At 36.8% G+C, this 17,555-nt stretch overlaps 2 protein-coding genes across 4 annotated transcripts in view; one reads left to right on the top strand and one right to left on the bottom strand.

Annotated features, from left to right (window-relative positions):
- The window catches only part of kirre (kin of irre), a 35,682-nt gene extending 32,994 nt beyond the window's left edge, over nucleotides 1-2,688 (bottom strand). Inside the window, 1 exon segment of the mRNA XM_068298450.1 lies at nucleotides 1,635-2,688. The gene's annotated coding sequence lies outside the window, so the exon portion shown is untranslated.
- rst (roughest) overlaps nucleotides 1-17,555 on the top strand; it is a 240,091-nt gene that overhangs the window by 65,039 nt on the left and 157,497 nt on the right. The window lies entirely within an intron of this gene.

Genomic DNA, 17,555 nt, shown 5'->3' with positions numbered 1-17,555 from the left:
TTGGACTAATGTCAAGACCCTGTTTCTTTTTTTTTTAGTTTTATTTTTTGTTTGGGTCGTTTGTTAACTTTCATTGTTATGGCCCTTTCTCATTCTTACACTTTGACAAAAGTTTTTGCGCTAGTTTTTCCTTTGCAGCAGCAGCAGCAGCAGCCGCAGCCGCAGCAGTAAGGAAAGGCAAAGTGGAGGGCGGAGCAGGACGTAGGTAGGTAGCAGAAGTGGCAAAAATGTAGGATATAAAGTAGGTAAAAACTTTTGCTTCGTCTTCTTTTACTTGTTGTTCGCTTTTTTCGCATTGCCGTTTATTTCTATTTTATGTTTTGTTATTTTTATTTTGTTGGCCAATTTCCGGTAATTCAGTTTTATGCAGCAAACTTTTTTTGGTTGCTTCTTTTTTCGGTTTTTTTTTTTGTGCGCTGTTTATAAATACAATTTTTGGGGGAAAAGTAAGCAAAAGTGCCAAGGTCAAATATTTGCTCAACATTTGTTCTTCGATTGCATATACATACATACATATGTACATGTGTGTCTCTGACTATATTTCTCTCTATTCCTCACTCATTCCTGACACACTCTCACTTGTGAAACTACTGAAGCTTAATTCCATCAATATTTTCTTCTTCCAAATGAATAGAGTTGAAAATTTCATTCGATTTAATTGAAATTCTTTCTTTTCATCTTTCAATTAGCAAATCGTTCTAGACTTTTCACAACAACTCAAAACAAAACTTAAAGACATTAGCATTTAAGTTTTAAAAATTGAAATTCCTTAACTTTTACTTTATTAGTTGTATATGCCTTATGCTTATAAGTCAGTTGTATAAATTTGCCAAAGAAATTCTGGTTAAAGCCGTTTTTCGCTTTGACAGAAATTTGTTGTTGTTAATGCTTTTTCTTTTATAACACTCATTCAATAAGTAAAGGCAAATGTATTTTTAAGAACCAAACGATGAAAGTTCGCCAAAAGATTTGGCAGAAGGACATTTATTTTTGTTATTTATGTGTGTATGTATGTATGTGTTTAAGACTTTTACTTCTCTATGTATGTGTGTTTGTCTATGTCTTTAAAAATGATTTTAATTTTAGGGCAAATGTCTCTGTCTCATTTTGACTTAAATATTTGAGGCTTAAAGTGACATTTGTTATTAAAAGTAGATTTTGGCTTTGAAAAGTTTGCTTCTGCTTTTCTTGAAAAATATTAGCTAATTTACATTTGGGACTTAAATTAATTTAATCGCATACTTTGCAGAAATTGAGAAAGAAAAGAAGAGAAAAGAAGAGATATCTTTTGCATATCGCATTTTGAGTGAATTTTGTGACAAAACTAATTAGTAGACGACATACACACACACACACACACACAAACATAAATATATTTGTATATGGTAGTTGCAATCTTTTCATGATTGACAGAGATTTGTGTGTCAAATGTTGTTTTCTGACTACAAACACACACAAGCCCGCACACACACAAGCCCACACACACACATACACATGCACACTAAACGCCTGGTAAACACTCACTTGCAAACAGAAGGAGAGAGGGAAAAAAATCATAGCATACTTTTCCACAGCGCCAAAAGATGAGAAATAGAAATTGTTGTTTAGTTTGCCAAACAAAATAAATAACTTACCATAAAGAAAATTGTCCATATACAAAGCGAATAGCGTAAAGAACTGTCGGTCCGAGTAAGGGAAGGCGCAGGCAACAAAAATTGTAGCAAAAAAAAATGGCCTTGTAGCTCAGGATATGAAGACGACAACGACAACGACGACTACGACGACGACGTAGACGATAAAGATGAAGATGATGATGGAATTGAAGTAGGAGCCAGGAGCAGCAGCAGTAGGAGGAGGAATATCAGGAGGCTGTGTTGTTTGCGGCTCTTGAGCTACCGAAAACGGGTTTCTTTTTTCTCTTCAACGTTGGGGTTTTTCCTCCCTCCCCCCACACTTTTGTGTCTTGAGACAAGATGCTTAACTTTCGTTGCTGTTGTTGTAGTTGTTGATGTTGATTTGCAGGTGCTTAAAGACCGGTTGCACAGGAAGCTCTCTGCATACACACGCACAGTTAAATAAAGTTAACAAACAAACAAACAAACAACAAAAAAAAAATTATAATTACAATAACAAAATATACATATAACAATTTATATATATGTATATATACATCATTTACTTGTATAGTTAGCACTTTTCACTTGATTTATTTTGATATATTTTCTTTTTTCCTTTTTCTTTTTGTGCGGGTTTTGAACCTAGGGCAACATTTTTTGCTTTTCTTTTATGTGTGCAATGGATTAGATGGAGAAAGGGGAGGGGAGGCGGCGGCTGGCAGTTGGGGGCTGAGAGATTGTCTGCACCACTTGGACACTTGAAAAAAATTTTAGAAAAATTCTTGCCAAATATTTGCAATAATTTCAGTTATTTACCATAAATTTGTATTTTTAATAATTTATTAAAATTTTGGTAAATTTTTTGTTTCTTTTTTTGAATTTTTGTTGTTTTGAGTCTTTTGTTTTTACTTTTGGTGTTTTGTTGTTGTTGTTGTTGTTGCTGCTGCTGCTAGTACTGCGATTGTGTGTTAGGCCAAACGGAAAAGTGTTTAAGTGTTGTGCCTTTTGGTTTTTGGTTGATTTGGGGGGCCTGGGCAACGACAACGGCGACAGCAACGACGACGATGACTGTTTGCTAACACGGCGGAACACGTACTAAAAACTTGTTTCAATACGGGAAATCACCGACGACGCCAAACGATGCCAAGCGACGACGCCAAGTGACGCCAAGCAACGACAACTGTTGGCTGAAAGCAGCGCAGTTGGCGTTAACAGTGCCAGATAGAGATAGAGACAAAATGTGTGTGACAGACAGACAGAGAGAGAGTGAGAGAGAGCGAATGTGAGAGAGTAGTACTAAACTGTTCCCAAGTGCAATGGGAATGTTGTCCGTCGTCGCTGTCGCTGTTGCTGTTGTCGTCGTTGTTGCCGCTATATCGTCGCGTGCCTTCTGCTAAAAATAACGAAGTGCAACCGTCACACCGTACTCCATCATACACACACACACACGCACTCACATGGAGAGTGTGTGGACTAAAAACCAATGAGCCGAATAAGGCATCATCTCTCGCTTGCTCTTGGGCGAATTGCTCTCTTTGTCTGTCTCGTAATCAGAAACCAGGTCGTTGGTCGTTGTCGTTTGCCTGCGCTGTTAACGCAGGATAACAGACAACCGAAAACGAATCTTAACAGGCTGTGTGTGTGTGTGTGTGTGAGTGTGTCGGTTCGGTCGCTTATTCGCTTGGTCGCTCGACCCCTCCGACAAGCAGTTTATAAATATCCATGGGCAGCTTAAGTGATATTATATCTTTTTCTACTTCTACTTTTTCTTGTTGTTGTTGTTGTTTTTTTTTTTTTTTTTTTGGGAGGTATAAATTAGCCATCACATTAAATACCAACACACACACACACACACACATACTTCCCATTGATTGGTGGCCAACAGATGCATATTGGTCGCAAAAGAAAAGAGGAAGCTGAAGAAAGCAGCCAGCCGGAAGTGACAGCAGCAGCATCCAACGCTTGGCCTACATATATGGCTCTATATGCATATAGCTTGTTCCCCTTTTGGCGCCCGATCACACGTTTTTGTTGGGAATGAGTCGTTGTCTTTTCCTTCTTCTTTGTCGTTAAGGTGATCGAGGTGAGGGAAGAGAAAACAAAAACGCATTCAATTGGTGAAATTTGCACAATTGACGTCATTGTTCTCCCCAGCTGAGGAGCTAAGGGGAGGCCTTAAGTTCTCCTCCTTTAGTAATTAATTAATTTGCAAATATCTTAGATAATTGTAAGCAACAATTCAAATGAAGATATGGCAAAGAAGAAAGAACAAGACGCTGGTCATGAGCCAAGGACCCACTGTTTATCCTTGTTCGATGAGTAATTTATGGAAGTCATTCCTAAGGAAGGGAAGTCACTCTAAGGGGTTAGGTTCGAATTTGAAAAACATCATTTTGAGAACAAAAAAAACAACAAAACATAATAAAATCTCGAAAGAGAAACATAAGACAATCTGAATACTAAACCATATAGTGGGTCTGCTGCAAGTAATTGTCTTCCCTAATCTCTATTAAGTATTAAAAAGTTTCATTTCAATAACTTTTGAATTGAGGAAGTAAATCTCGTATATACAGGCGGACTTGGATATAACGACTCGGCTTACCACATATATTTATGGGATCTAAACCAAAATGCTCTGTCTTACCAACATCTGACAAAGACAAGGGCAAAAATCGCAAAGTATCACTTTATTTATTTACTAAAGCAATTTAGTGAACAAAAATTAAACAACTTGAATCGATCACTGTCTCTGAGGCCTTGAATCTGCAGAAGAAGCAGCTGACGATGTCAATGGGAGGGGCTATTCCAGTTAAGGAACAACTTATATTGACAATGCAGTAAAGAAAAAGAAAAAGAAAAAACTCTCGAGTTGTTGATGATATTGCTTGATTGGGAATGAGGTTAAAAAATTTAAATAAAATGCGCATGCAAAAAAATAAAAATGTGAAGAGAAAACAGACCAAAGAAAAGAACGAACGAACGAATGAACGAAGCATAATTAACGGCAAACAACAATAACATAAGAAAGGCCTGTCTCATAATTAAAACGAGCAAACCCGAGAATGCCCCAGAATGCAAAGCTCCTCCAATTTCCCATCCCTTCCCCTAACCCAACTCCAACTCCATCGTCACCCCTGTGGCTTAGTGCAAATTGTTTGCATACCAACAAACGAAAAAAAAAAAAAACAAGAACCCAGCACCAAAAGCTACAAAATAAAAAAAAAAAAAAATGTACGTGCAACGCCTCCTAATACAAAATAGAACAACAAACCGACGCCCCCTTCAGAAAAGAGATTCTTAGATTTCTTTTTTGTTCAATTTGGTTCAATTTTTAGTAGCCCCATACCCATGGGAAATCGGGGATTGAGGGGATATTAGGCAAGAGAATGGCTCTACAAGAGAAGTGATATCTTGAAGGTTGAGAAGATTAACCTAATTCAATGCAGAGAGTAACATATAGTCGAGGCCCGTCAGTTACATGGCCGACTGTTGTTTTTAAATTGTGACAGACAAATGTCAATGGTGAGCGGCTGCGGCAGCGGCAGCGGCAAGCGGTAAACGGCAATCTCATCTCATCGCATCTCATCTGCCTGCTGTTTCATCGTCTTGTGCCCATCAACAACACAAATCAATGGACGACGACACATGTTGGACATACTGGGAAAACCCAGAGGAAAGAGCATTTCGACGGTAGGAGACGAAGGAAAATGCAATGCTTTGAAATAGAAAACGATGGATGAGACTGAAAAGGTAGAGGGAGGAGGAGAGGGATTGACTAGAGCTATGTAGAGCTGGAGCAACAATGAAAGCATTTAAGCATTTGGAAGCAATTACCACAGCAATGAAGCGTTGAATGAATGAGAATGTATAGGATAGGGTCTCCGGTAGACACAGACACGGACACATATAAAGATAGACACAGACACAGAGACTAGTGACTGAGTGAGTGAGTGTGTTGAGGACACGTGTCTGTGGATCACCTAAAAAGCAAAAGCAACGGGAAACAAAACGAATTTATGTGCATTTTTCCTGGAACAGGGGATTACTTACTTAGGGACTCTCATATGGGGAACTGAGATGAAGATGAAGATGGAGACGGAAACACGAGACGCTTCAAATGCCAATGAGCCGAAACGATGAGCCAGATGAAGTGTGTGTGTATGGGTGGCAGCGTTTCGGTGTAGTTGTTTCAATGCAATAGTTCGATGCCAAATATAGAAAAGCTTTTAAAAGTTGTTAATTGCAAATATAGTCCGAAATTTTCATAAATTAATCGATAGATACGGCCATTTTAGCAGATCTAACATCGGAATCACAGCTGGTACAGAAGGATTGATCTGCCAGAGTTTTCCAGCCAAAAAACGTGATCCAAATAAAAGAAACCTAAAGCAATGGCTTACTGTAGGTCCTCAAGTGTTGAAGTTGTTTACACATAAGTGACATCAGAAGGACGGAAACGAACTTCCTTTTCTGTATTTGGTATATGAGCAATTCTGTGGGTGTCACATCGGTGAAGTAAGGATCACCTGACAAAGTCGTGCTAAAAAGGGATCAAGGTGCAACATTCAAGGCTTGCAATTGGCTTCAGATAAATTTAATTAACGACAACTTTTGAATAGAAAATTTCTATAAGAATTTGCCATACTTCCATCCAATTGCCTTACAGTGAATTCGAAAAGAAAGAAGAGACAACAAGATATATAACCCCTTTTATTTATTAAAGATTTCCACCTCGCCCATGTCTTATAAAAAATCGGATGGTTCGAAAGTGGTCGGTGAGGTACGGTGGAAGCTGACAGCTTGCTCTAATTGCTGCACTTCACTTTTAGAAAATTTTTGTGAACATTTTTCGAGTTTGCATTTTCGTTTGCCTCATCATCATGTGAACGGGGGGGCGGCATGCAGGCGGTCGGGATGGTAAAGATTTTTACGAGTTTTCTTGTTGCTTTTGTTTATGTTCTGCCTCTTTAGTGTTGTTATGATTGCAGTTGTTGTTGTTGTTGTTGTTGATGGTGGCGGCTGAACGCGTCGTTGACAGCTGACTTTAGCAGTGGGTGGAGAGAAGGATAGCGCCGTTTCCCACTCCCTGTTGCACAGTGGTGCAATCCAATTTAAAATTCAGATTAAGCAAAAATCAAATTGTATATTAGGGGCACCTTCTTTAAGATGTGGAAGTAATGACATCGATTTGGCAATGTGGAATGATTACAAGACATTTTGGAAGCATCATACATCCAAGCTGAATCTCTTTCATTATCTATAAGCAAATCGTAATGAGTGTTAATAGTTTTAGCTTTCAGCACACTGTGCTTTGGTTTACATTGTTTCTACATTGGCTTAATTTTTTAACAATAACGTAAATCCGTAGGGCCTGATACTTCCATTTTCCCGCTCCACTATTCCTTCACTCCATATACATTTGTTTGCCACCCCCCTCCCCCACACCACACGCCTCTTGCTCTCGCTCTTCCTAATTCCAATTTCGGTACTCATTTCGTTTTTTTTTTTTTTTCACAATGACTTTTTATTTTGTTGTTTTTTGGTTTTCTATGCCTTTTTGTCGTTGTTGTTGTTTCAATAGAAGATTTTAAATATTAAACTTGTGTTTAGCGCCTGTTTTATTTCTTTTTGGGTTAGCTGCTGCTTCTATTGTTGTTGGTTTTTGTTGCTTCTTTGTTTGTGTTATTGTTTGAAAATTGAGTTTTGACGTTGATACTTTTATAGAGAAGACCATTGAGTGAGCGTGTGATGTGGTATGGAGCAGTGTGTGGTAGCTACCATAGGGTCGGGGGTCATCATGATGAGCGTTTCCGTTTCCGTTCTGGCAGCCGAGCAGGCCAATTACTATATATTACTTATTTGCTCTGTTCAAACCGTTCGTTCAAGCGAAAACTTGAAATTAAAAGAAAAAGCTCTCAGTGGAATGAATCTACGCATTTCATCTATGCCTTCTATTAAATACACTTTACTTGTCATGCTAGTCGATATAAAATGGTAATATCCTCTTTGTTAAAGGGTATGCAAGTAAGTAATCAAAGCACATTTAAAATGTCACTAGTTACAGCAGAATACCCTTATTTGACATTGCCGAGAAGCCGACTGGATAAATGACCTGCAAGAAAAGAATTCAAAAGGCAAAAATGTAAACCCCTTCACCTTGGGAGCCTCTTTTCAATTTGTTTGTGTTTCGTATTAATTATTGTTTAATATTTAAATTAAACTTCCACTTTACATTGCTAAACTTAGCAAAAAACGTTTTAAAAGGTAAGACAAACCATTAAATTAAAATAAAGACAAGCTCTTTAGCCTTTTTATTCTCTTGTTTCATTTAAATCACCACAAGAAGTCTATTCCAATTACAAATAAAGGATGCCAAAAAATGTTTCTTCATGGGAAATCCTGTGAAATAGGACTCAGAAATTCATTTTCTGAGTTCTTGAGTATCACTCCATTAATTGTTGATGGATTCAATTTGTACTTATCTCTCTATATAAGGAAGGAAGTGCATTTCGCAAGTATTTATTTTAGAAGGATTTGACAACCCTTGTTAGATAGGGTTTCGTTTGGCTTTTACAGGGTATCATATAACAATTGCTGAAAATGAAATAAGCAAACAACAAAGCAGACCATAGGAAGAAAACCATATCAATAGAGACAAAGAGTGGAAGAAGCCCTCATGATGTCTTAGCACAACCCCCGGCTACTCCCTCCGAACTTTTCAGTGTTTGCCCCCTTCTCCCCCATTGTTGGAATAGTAGGGAATGGTGCGAAAAAAGGGAAAGGTAGGGCAAAGGGCATATATACGTCAATATTTACGCTTAGAAAAGGGAGAGGTCGACTCAAGACGAAAGGCAGCCAAGCAAGAACCAGCAAAAAGGGAGAAATAGTAGCAAAAGGAGTTGGAGTTGGAGTTGAATGAGAAGGCAATGAAGTAGGAGAAAAAGTCCAAGGAGACCAACATCTTACAGGGAGTCCTCTTTTTCCCTTGGTGCCTCTTCTGTGTTTTTTGTGTTTGTCTTATTCTTTTGCCGTTTAATGTGAAAATCATGCAATGAACCAAATTCAAACGGAAATGATTCACACTCCAGATGAAATACAATTCAAGGGAGTCAAGAGGTCTCCCCTCTTCCCATTCCCCTATTCCCTTCACTCTTCTATCTTGTTGAAATTGCGTTTTCAACAATTGTTACAACTACAACAACACAAGAGCAATAACAATAACAAAGATTTCCCCCCCTCACCATGCCACTCGCGTGCCTTCGCGTGATGAAAGCAGATGAAACGCTGTTGTTCAAGTAGAAAACACATGTAGTAGAAACACATTGCCGACGCCAATGTCAACGCAAATATTTCACTTCCTGTCTTCGATTTCGCTTGAATGGAGAAGGCGTATCGGGTGTGGGTAGCTAGCCACCTCCCCGCACCACAGATAGATAGAAAGAGAGATAATAGGAATGACGAATGAAGGAATGAAATAGGGGTAACTAAGGAGCGCAAGCAGATAGTTCAAAGGTCAAGGCTTTTCACGTTTAATTAGACTTTGCCAGAAGAAGAAAAAGAAGAAGAGAACGAAATAGAAAAAAGAAGATGAGCGAACAAATTGTGGGCGTTTAACACCACAAGCAATACGAATTGTGGGCGTGTCTCAGCTTACACACAATCGCCCATCCAACACCGCTCCCCTCCCCAACTGCCTCATCTACTATCCTACTACATTTGAAATTCCAATTAGCCAAAGAAAAGCGCGTTGAAGCTTTAAATGATAGGTAAGTATGAATAGAATGAATGCTGTAAAATGTTTGCACTCCAATTTCAATTATTTAAATTAGCAGTCTTTCACTTCAGTTTTCTTTTTTCTCTCTATCTCTATTTGGAGAATTGACAGGACACCAATTCAATTCTCTATTTATCCTAAACACTTTGATAACTCGGCTTATTGTTCCCCAATGGCAAAAGGACTCTGGACTACAAGATCAAGCCAAAGTCTTTGAGTGTTTCGATTATCTTTGAATAGTTGCAGAATCTTAAGTCAAACAAACCAAAGATTTAAGTAGAGCTGGAAAACTATCGATAGTGATCCCATTCGATAGCACCGATACTATTGTTGACATGGAAATTGAAGTTCGATAGTCCCATTGATGTTTCCCAGCTCTAAATTTTATATAAAGGAATTATAGATTTAAGTCATCTCTTGTATTTAAGTTAGCTCGAGGTTAATCTTTACAAGAAGATTCTTTTAAGCACAAAAAGTTGTAAGCTAATTCAAAATAAACCAACTTCTACCATCACAAGACTTGACTCAAGAACTGTAGAGTCGCTATGACCATTTTATATATTTAACCCTAAAACTAGTTATGAAATTTAACTAACTGAAGTGAAAAAAGTTTGACAAAGTTTGACAGATCATAGAAGGACTGTAAAATAGCGATTAATCGAATAAACATTCCTCATAGTAATGATATTATTAGGAGCAGTTAAGTTGAATAAACCATTTAAAAGCCGAGTCAAATTTGCGACATAGATTTACAATATAGATCTACAAGATGGATAGACTTATCGGATAAATCAGTCGACTATCGATTAAGCGGATCTACTCTCTTTCTATTGCTGATTGATTTGATTCGTTGTTTTTGTAGCAGACTTTTCGGAGCTAAATGGGAATATTCCTTTTACAAATTGGTCTAATTTCAAGATATTCTTAATTCACCCTTTCATATTTGTGTGGGTCTGTTTTCTCTAGATAGGAGAGTTACATAAGGAGAGAACTTATTGTTCTTCAGTTTTTTCTCAGTGTTCATAATTCTTGGTGCTTAAGCATATTTGGGGTATTCTGGCAAGTTAAAATGCCTTAATCAGTCTTATAATTCAATGAGTTAAGAGCCAAAGTTCCCTTATTCCACGGCTTTAAGTTCCATAAAAATATCAACTGATTTCAGTACCCATTGTCAGAACATTTCTAATTAAATAATACAATTCTTAAAAGCATTTCATAGTCACAGTGGCCGACACCTTTTCCGTTTAAAATTGCTCGAAATCTTTTCAAGTTTCCATTCTCCGTAATGTATTTACTACCTCTTTGTTGCCCTTGCCCCTGTCTTCATCTTGGCTGATACTCCAAGACGGTTTGTTCTTAAGTAAGGAAGCAGCTTTAGCAATTTTTGTCCCATGAAAAGTGTCTGAGTCAAAGGGTTAAAATGGCACAAAAAAAAAAAAAAAAAACGAACTAAAAATAGTTTCAAGTAGAAGATGGAGGAGGGAATCCCACTAGAATATACCACCCGACTCCCCGTGCCACCACCCCCCCCACAGTTTTTGCTGTCACACTCCTCACATACACCCAAATGAATTAAAATGCAATTGAAATATGGCAAATGGCATGCGTTGAGTTGAGCGCCAAGACAAGGGGCATGCTCGAGGATGCAGCGATGGTGGTGCCGGGGGGGCCGGTAGGGCTGTGGTGTGGTATGTCTTGGTGCGTTTTTCCTTGTTGCCAAGACACAACTGTAACGTAGAATGAAAACTCTTGTAGCAAATGTGAGAAATGTGCACTTTTCCTTCATTTAATGAAAATATCAGCAAATGACAACAATATAAATACTAAAAGAATACGAAAAAGGCAAAGAAAAAGTTACACATTTTGAAATACTTCATTTATGGTGACAGGATTGTCAACCAACTAGGCGTAAATATTATTCAGTGGTAGAATTCTAACCAAGTTGATGAAAAGCATAAATGAAATCTATTAGAAATTGTAAGATCACTTTATTTTCTTCGATTTTCCACTTGTCTTTCTGGGAAGACAATTTCTTGTGATTTTTCCAAAAGAGCTTTCACAATGACTCCAAGAAACTTGTAAGAAAATCAAGTTATCGAGGCCAAGCTCAACCTACCGTCTCATCAAATCCAAACTTATTAAAAATTCAAAACAGATTCTGTAATATTCACTGCATTTGCTGTTTCCGAAATACTTTTCATGAACTAATTGACTTGAATTGTTTGTGCCATTGGTTGAAGTTAAAGTTTCTTGAAATCGTGGGCCAGCTTCTTCTTTTATTTTGGGTACGGGGGACCAGAAGCTCTTTGCTTGAATTTAATTTAAACATTTGCCTCGCCTGAATGACTTGGATCCATTTGGACATTTATTGTTGTCCTTTGGGTTCGGTTCCGTTCGCTTTCCATTCCTCGTTTTTCTCAAAACTCAAACCCGTCCTTAGTCCTTGGTCCTGTTTGGCGTTGTTTTTGTTCTGTGGCGCCTTATTGTTTACTCTTACTGGTTTGTTGTTTCATGGCTTTTTAATTTTGTTCATATTTCGTTTTTTTCTTCCTTCTTTTATACAATATACATATATATGTATGTTTGTATGTATGTATATTGTTGCTCGCTCTTTCTCTGATTTGATTTCCATTTCCATTACGCTCGTCCAACTCAAAAAGTCAGAGCAATGCATAAATATTGTTTTGCTTCGTTCTTATGCTTCTTGCATTTTCCTTCTTTCGTTTTAATGGTCTGTTTGTGGGTGTGTGTGTGTGGCTGAGGATTGGGGGTGTGGCATATCATAAAATATTTCCCTCATTTGATTTCATGTCAATTTTCTTTTGATCGAAATAAAATAATAATAAAATGGGCAAGTAAATGAAATTAAACGCGCAAATAAATACAATTTTATGAACTCCCCAAAGAAAATGGCATGAAATTAAATATGCTCCTCGACGCTAGATGGAGCCACACACACACATACGCACACGCACAGAGACAGAGCTGACTCGATGGCTGATTAGTGAGGGGGGTCTGAATAACCGGGAAAAGGAACTTGAATTTAGGTGTTAAATGTTAACACATTAAAATTATAAACACATCAAATCTCAATTTTTCAAAAGACATTAAATAAAACTCAAGCTACCGCATTGATTAATTCATTTTGCAAAGATTTAAATTGTTCAAAAATAAAGGTTTTTCAAATAATACTTTCTTGTTTTCTACATTTATTAGCTTTGAGGTAAATCAAGCTTAGCCAAATGCCATTTGTTCTTACAAGCTTTTAAATTGAGAAAAATTTGAGTTTAGAATAGAAAAAATTAGACTGGGCTTAGGACTAGATCTTTGTCTTTGTCTTAACAGTCTTCTTCGTGTATTTGGAATCCAATAGGTGTTGGGAGGACGTCGTACATATGGTTTACCATCACTCCCAAGGACATTAAACTTGGAATCATCGCTCCAAACAATCAAGTTGCAAAAATTGGGAGCTTTTTAAATATGCTTTGTGGCGAATTGAAGGCGAATCAATTTAGCTGTCTTCTTATGGTCAGACAAGGTGACATATTCACGCCATAATCTGCCACCATTTGAGTCAAGAACAGATGGGCTTTAATGAGTTTGGCAATTCGTCTATCGTAGTTTAAAGTGATTTTTCTGGGTTTTCACGTGGAATATTTTGCCAGATTCCATGTTTCCTATAAAATGCAATGGCACTTATGACTTTGACATGTAAAGTCTTACAAATTTGTAGAGTACTTGTGTTTTTTTTTCTCGTTATATTCCTATATTAGCTTTCTTTCGGCTGGATTTGTATTTTTAATTTTTGCCAGAAGTTTGACGATTTTAGCTCAAGGTGGCATAAGTATGTGAGCGGGATATTTTGGAGATGGTCTCAGTTTTTTAAGTTTTTATCGTTGAATATATATTTTTAAAACTTGGTTATTCTTCCATTAGAACACTGATATATGGAACTAATATGACACAAAAAATTAGAGCTGTGAAATAGAAACTTTTCTTAATATTTGTTTAAATTGTTGGTTGGTTGAAGTCCATGAGCACCACTGTACATATGTATGTGTAGATAGTTTCCTGTTTCAAATTCATGAATTCTGAACAGACGAATTTAAGAATTTATTTTGTTTTTAAGCCATGGAAGGTAAACAAATATGAAGTATTATCCAAAAAATGTGTAGTATTATGAGAAATATATACAAATTCTTATTTTCATTTATTTTTGCAGCTATTTTGCATTTTTCTAGTTTTTTTTGTCATGTTTCTGTGCAAGACAACTACATTCATATTTTTCTGAACACAGCTGTACATATGTCCTTAAAACCCTCAATCTGTTACCTGACACCTTTTTCGTAGCTTCTGTCCTTGACAAATTTGCTTCCGTAGTAGTTTGAAGGCTTCTGTTGGTTCCTTGCTCACTAAATATAAGACAAGTGATAAAAATATGTTGAAATAATCTTTTTTTTTTTGTTTTTTAATGCTAAGTTATCTTAAATCTAGCCTGTCAAACATTTTGGTAGAAAAGGAAAGGGACTTTTAGTACATATAAGAAGAGCAAACATTTTTTTTTTTTTGAGATACTCTATAGAAGCCCCAATCCTATTTTTAGACAATCTTTAATCCAATTTTTATGATAAGAAATAAAAATTGCCTTATCTGGCTCCAGCCAGAGCTTAACAAAACTCTATATATATATCTAATCTGATTGCTAGAAATATATAAAATTGCAATAAACTTAATGGTCGAGGATGGAATTTAGCTTCTGGTAATTTGAAGCACTATTAAATTATCTGTTTACACATGTGTGTGTGTGTGTGTGTGTGTGTAAAATTGAGCATAGTTAAACGGATTTAAGTGAAATCTATTGAAATTTAATGATTTCTCCCCTTTTGAATATTTTTTGCCCCCCCCTCTAACCGAGTGTTGCTTCCCTCATTTATGAACGTTCTGCGTCCCCATCGTTGCACTCAAAATAGATTCTTAGTTTTTCCTCCGATTCTCTTTCCTCGACCCCAACCACTTCTCAAACTGATTTGCAATGCCGCATTGCATAAACACTCTGCAGAACCCCCTCCAATTCCCCATTCCCCGCACCCCACACCCCTAAAGTGAAGAAGGGGATATTCTAGCTGTTTTACTCAAAACTCCCATGAATTTCCGGGCTTTGCTATCCTGTTCTTGTGGTAGTTGTTGTTGTTGTTGTTGGGGTTGGCACGCGCCGTTTAGTTCATGTTTTTTTTATTGTTGTTATTTTTTGCTTCGCTGTTCGTCGAATGGAATGGGTGGATGTCGAAATGTGGCTATCTGGTGGGTGGATAGAGGGGGGGAAGAGCGTGGTTTTTGTTTTTAACAAAAATTAAATTTATTCATATTTTGTCTGAGTGTTGTTTTTGCGTTTATATTCGTGGGGGAATTTTTTCAGTTGAAGTGCAGCGCTCGCTCAAATTTCCTGGAACGATTTGCACATAGCTCAACGTAAGACATTAAGGGCTTCAAATGGTCTGTAAGGGGTTAGGGGTAAGGGGGTGATGGGATTGGAGCATGTGTGGGTGCGTGACAAATATTGACGCATTGGATGGCCACAATGCAAATGGTTGACAAAAAAAATAATAATAAATAAATAATAAAGCAAATAACATAAAGTGGAGAAAAAAAGGTAGAAAAAAAGAAAAAACTGAAGGAAAGTAGGAAATTATGATATCATCTTTATGACGCCATTATGGCTTGTGTGCCTGTGTGTGTGCCTGTGTGTGTGCCTGTGTGTGTGCCTGTGTGTGTGCCTGTGTGTGTGAGCACCTTACCATTCAGTCAACATGCTATGACTAACTGCCAACTGGATCCCTTTCAGCACCCCCCCCGTTTATCTGTCATGCCAAACTGTTGTAAATGTCAAAGACCGGAAACGTACACACACAAACTCAAACTCAAACTCAAAGAGAGGCAGAGAGAGAAACGGAGAAGATGGCAAGAATGCAACAGTTATGAGGCGGCGCCGGTGTCAACTACTGTCAGTCAGTCATGGGTTAAGCCAAAAGGGGTTAAGAGCCAGAGTCAGGACCGGAGCCAGTGCCACACAACCAAAGCTATGTTGAATATATAGCTCTTCTTCGTTGTCCCTTCTTCTTGTTCTTGCATATTTGTTTTTTTTTTTTTTTTCGTTTGTTTGTTGTGTCAATGCTTTGGGGTTGCGAAAATGCATAGAAACCATATGATGTCCGCGCCAAAGGGTTTACCTAAAGAGCATCTCATCTAATGTAAAAGACAAAAATTCAATTTAACAAAATTGAAGTTCAATATATGCAGTTCTAAATTATATTGACCATACTAAACTTATAAATTACGTTAACAAAATGTCCAAGTTTTGTGTTAATTAATATACATATTGAAGATAAATGAAGTAACTTGTTAGACAGCGGTTCAAACATAAATCAAGTCAATTGAATGAAATCCCATTCCACTTATGGTGAATAAGTAAGCACTCAATCTTTGTAATCATAACTTTGTACCCTTCAATAAAGGGTATTCTAATAGGAGGAGTATTATACAGGAGGAGAAAACAATATATTCTTGATCAGCTGAGAAGTTCAGTCGCTCGATTAGAAAGCTACAGGAATAAATCTTGGTATTTAAACAATTTATTGCTCAGTTGTGATCAAGTTTAAGAATTCGTCGGATAAATGTCATAGAAACCATCAATTAAAAACCCTAATCTAATATCAGTAGATTCCAATGTTTTCATTGGGCCGGTTCTAGAAGGATACATGAATTTTGGTTCAGCTAAAATTTGCGTTTTCTCATTTACTCTACCCAAATATCGTTTGGGTCACATAATCTTAGTTTTAGTCTCAAAATTTTTAAATAATTTAAATAAGACCGTTTCTAGGATACTTTTCTTTTAATTTAATTATCGAAAAAGAAACTTGTTTTCATACATGGATTATAATTAAGATTCATAACCATTTGACTAAATATATATGTAGTTTACTTATACTATAACTTTATTAATTTAAGTTGATTATAGACTGCTATCTAATTTTTCATGTAAAATATATCGTTCATCGTGATTTCACTTTCTTTCCCAATATTCTGACACATCAATACCCAAAAATAATCATAGTATGGGTCACACAGGTATTCAGGGACACGAAACAGTAGACTTGGCCACCAAACAAGCTCACCAATTCCCAAATATAATAGAGTCCAATTTGAATTACAAAGATGGAATAAACTACATTAAGAGTACTTTCAAAGGAGGTATGGCTAAAAACATCAGACCATTACAGGGCAGTCAACCTAAGTCAAACCACAGCGAAGGACTCACAAATAAAGATAGAAAACCCCATCACTTGGGTCGACTTCGTCAAATTCCAAAGACTCCAGTTTGGACATACACGCCTCACCCATGAGTTTCTCCTTAAGAAAGAGCTTCCACCACAGTGTGCTGAATGCAACAGAATTAACACAGTCCTCCACATAATCATAGATTGTACCAAATACAATCCGAAAAGAAAGAAATACCTTCCCTCTAATCCTCTCGACTCCCTTAACAACTCCAACGTCCTTTCCATTAAACAATTCCTCCAAGAAGCAAACCTATCCCATCTTATATAATCATCTGGTTCAAAGTTACCAAAATATTAACTTTCAACAATACAAATTAGCCCTTGTACATATACACATCTACATCTAGTATCCTGTAAATATATTTCTAACTAATTAGCACAATTTTAGCTTAAGGCCTAGTAGCTATAGCTAGATTTAAGAACTGTCCGTAATTTGCAATCGCGGTTTCAATTCAGAATATAAATAAATAAATAAAAATAGTGTTGTAAAACGGCCTAGGCCAAAAGACCCAAATATTACAGACAATAATCAGAGTTGGTCCCAAAACAAATGTTAGGGCTAAATTTCACATTTGTGGTATGCATATGTTAGTTTGGAAAAAAAAATTGGCAACAGCTGAGTTGATAACATTTAAAGTTCATAATCTGAATACAATAACTAATAAATTACTGAAAAAATATCTCTATTGAGTTACTTAAGACGCGAGAAAATTAGAAAATGAAGTTCTAAAAATTAAACGTCTTAAATTCGTTTTCATAATTATAATACTTTTAGTTTTTAATTTTCATTTAATAAAAAGCTTAAGTACAGATCAGAGAATACAATTA

The sequence above is a fragment of the Drosophila tropicalis genome, unplaced genomic scaffold (genome assembly GCF_018151085.1).
Source record: "Drosophila tropicalis isolate 14030-0801.00 unplaced genomic scaffold, ASM1815108v1 contig_867, whole genome shotgun sequence".
NCBI classification, from domain to species: domain Eukaryota; kingdom Metazoa; phylum Arthropoda; class Insecta; order Diptera; family Drosophilidae; genus Drosophila; species Drosophila tropicalis.
This window is presented reverse-complemented; position numbering and strand designations above follow the sequence as displayed.